Here is a 3,812-nt window from a genome sequence, read left to right as displayed (position 1 = left end):
CTGGATCTGGAAAGGGAGGAAGGACTATGGGGAGACTGGAGCTCAAGACTCATCCAATAGACAGACAGAGTGTTCGCCTCTCTACCAGTTTGATATCACACATAATCCTGGCTTTCTAAATGAGGCCTGGGACACAGTCTGTGCTTTCTATATTTTTCTGACTTTCAAAAACAGATCTGCAGGACTCTGCTGATTTGAGGTAAATACTCTTATAAGCATAAACTTTAAAAAAGACTAAGCTATGCTTCCAAAGCCCTTTACTCTCAGTGTTCGTTTGCTTCATGCTCTTTTAACTTCTAAAATAACTTAGACTTTTCATTCGCAGGATTAGTATCTAATAAATAGTTTCAAAACCATCTAAACTATAGCTACAGGCAATTCCAGTGTTCATCATGAGAAGAAAAAGCCACATATATTTTTTTAAAAAACAGAAATCTGATATAAGCTCAGCACACAGTTTTTAACATATCAGCTTAGCTGCTCTAATAATATCAAGATATGAGGCTGGACCACTAGCCTATGACACATCTGGAACCTGCCAGATAATTGACTGCCACATAGAAAATACTGTTGTTGGTGAATATTCCAGACAGTCAATTTTTTGTACCTGCCCCACTATGCTGCAATAGATTTGCTTTCTATTAAAGATTTCTCACTGTATTCCAATCCCAGTGTTGTGAAAACTTAGTTCCTGGATTGAATGAACACAAATCCAAGATTTTATGCAAACACAATTTTGTTCCCTAGGTCTGAGCTTCAACTCAAAAGTGTTGAGTTTGCAATGAAATTCTGGTGAGAATCACTCCATTCACACAGTAAGAGATTTTTTATCTGGACTTTCTAGTGTCACTTGTGAGAAAATAATAACTATCATTACTATTAACTTATTGGATTTATATCCAATACCAGGCCAATGTATTGATTTAAAATTAAAATTATTCTGTTGTCCCTGTTCTCATACACAGCACCCATTTCCTGCTGCCTGAGATCCCTGCCATCAGAAAGTGATTTATGTAAGAATTCACAACATATCATATGTCACTTCTGCATGTTGAAGTGACATCTAATAAAGCAAGTACATCCTATTTTGTCTGAATTTGAAGTATGAAGCTCTGCATCCTAGTTAGTCATTGAGCCACCATCCTCTATACCTGATAGTGATACAAAACAGATGTCAGTGCCTGTACAAGAATTTTCAGTGCCTGTTGTGACAGACTGTTTTTAGAAACATGTGCGAGCCATAAAGCAGGAACCACAGGTGAAAGGGCCAGTTAAAGTCCATCTACTCCAAGCACAATAGAAAACCCTAAGGCTTTTGTGTAATCCAGTATTGTCCCCACCCTTAGATACTTTGAAAACTAGGATTCTCAGAGCAATGGATACCCACGCTTCCATCTTCCCACAAACATGTCCTACAGTTTTTTTGGTGGGTGCAGAGCCTAGAGTGTTCTGGGTGGTTGTTTGGGGGAGTCTTGGGAACTGTACTTTGATTGCAGGTCAGACAAAGCCAAATACAGACATTTCTGTGTTACTCACAAGTTGTCCATGCCCACCCACAAAAAAAACAATTATATTATAGTCAAGTTGTCCTGGAATACCTAGCTGATTGGTCCCCTCAGATAAAGATGAAACCATATTTGCAACCCAGTTAGGACACATTACAAAGAGCCTGACTTATTAGCCTCTAAACAATATTATTTCCCCAATGCTTGGGAGCACTTGAGACTTTTGTTCTCCTGGTTGACAAAGATCAAGGTGTCGCCTGGCGATGCCTCCTACTAATGTGTAATTCAGCTTAGTATGGGTCTGAGCATCATCGGTCTGGGCTTTGTTCACTGCTACTCTGAAAATGACTGGCATTCTGCTTCTTAGGCCCTAAACCCAGATTCAGAGGGAGAATTCACTATCTAGCCTCACAGCAAATCACAGCAGTGTTGGAATTCTTATTTTCCAGTGCTTATCTTACAACATTGAAATATATTTTTGCTGTCTTAAGATTTAAAATAAAGTCATCATAATGTAGAACTTCAGCAGATAAGTAATACATACATGCTCCATCCCATGCCTCACCTTGCACCTTGCCTTTCAAGTCCTTGCTTCTGAGAAGCACACCTTCACAAATCTGTGTGAGTGCTTATGGGAAAAAACTCAGTGGAGTGAAGGGGTCTCCTGGCAGGAATGCCAGCTGCATTCCTGAGGCCATGGGGATTGTTCCTGTGAACCTTCTGTAAACATGAAGCTGCTTTGTCCTTTCAGGAACCATAGCTGGAAACAACACACACACACACACACACACACACACACACACAGAAAAACAGAAAAGCAAGGAATATATATATATATATATATATATATATATGTATATATATATATCAGTGAGAGCACTGATCATGTTATGCAACAGTGGCTCCCTCCACTGGGTATCCAATGACAAGGGCCTATGTGAGAATAGATCCGTGAGCCGAGCCTGACACCACAGTGTGGTCAATGGGTTAACACACCAGCCCCTGGATTACCAAAATATTCTTTTAATTGTGGATTTATATATATGCATATATATATGTGAGTGTGTGTATGTGTGTGTATGTATACACACACACATATATATATATGCATACATATATATATATGTATATATATTCCTTGCTTTTCTTTTCTGTTCTTGTTTTGTTTATTTTATGTTTTTTTTTTATTAAGTTAAGGTCTGTATAGATATGAAAAGGAAAAGTATACTACGTCAGAGACATCACAAAATGTACCTTCTTTCACCTAAAGTATTTGGCTCACAGGGTAGAGCTGTCCCAGCCAAGGTAGGAGCCAGGATGGAGTTAAGTTGCTGTCCTGCAGCCAAGCCCTTGGGCAGAGCCTGAGTGTTGGGAATTCTAAAGGTGGCAATACTCTAGTTTCTGTTGCTTCCTGTTGTTTGAGTTGCCCTGACTCCACTCACCCTTGCTGCCCCCTCTACCTACACCCCCAAAACAGGGAGATGTTCTAGCTCTCAATGCACCCCTATTCCCAGAAGATGTCTATCCGAGACTCCCGGGACTCTTTGGGCATGAGGTTGTACATGCTGGTCTCTGCACTGTGTACAGAGCAAGATGACTCTTGCTCCTTCTCACTGCTGCTCTACAAATCCACCTTGCTGCTCCTGGAATGGGACTGCTGGGCTGGGTAGTTGGAGTGCAGCTGATGGTCTATAGTGGTTGGTGTATAGGCATTCTGCTTATCACATCTCTTGCTAACAGAGCCTTGTTTGGAGCCTAAGAGCATGGAAGAGGATGTCTTTCTGGAGCCAGAAGGGCCCAGGGTCTAGTTACTGTCCTTGCTCTTCTCAGCTAATGTCTCTATCTTTTTGGGATGCTGGCCAGTCCTGAAGGTGCTGACTCTGTGTTGGAGCCGCAGCCCTGCAATGACTTATTTCCTGTTTCTGTACTTACCTTGGCATGCAGGACCTAAAAATGGTAGTAGGAACAGTTATGAAGTCACAAAGAGAGACAAGTCTGGAGGTAGAAATCCTAGGATAGAAGTCAGGAACCATAGATGCAAGCATCATCAACAGAATACAAGAGAGAATCTCAGGTGCAGAAGATACCATAGAAAAGACTGGCATAACAGTCAAAGAAAACACAAAATGCAAAAAGTTCCTAACCCAAAACATCCAGGATATCCAGGACACAATGAGAAGATCAAACCTAAGGATAATACGTATAGAGGAGAGCAAAGACCTACAACTTAAAAACAGCCAGTAAATATCATCCTCAAAATTATAGAAGAAAACTAATCTAACCTAAAGAAAGAGATGCCCATGGATA

The sequence above is a fragment of the Mastomys coucha genome, unplaced genomic scaffold (genome assembly GCF_008632895.1).
Source record: "Mastomys coucha isolate ucsf_1 unplaced genomic scaffold, UCSF_Mcou_1 pScaffold21, whole genome shotgun sequence".
Classification (NCBI taxonomy): Eukaryota; Metazoa; Chordata; class Mammalia; order Rodentia; family Muridae; genus Mastomys; species Mastomys coucha.
This window is presented reverse-complemented; position numbering follows the sequence as displayed.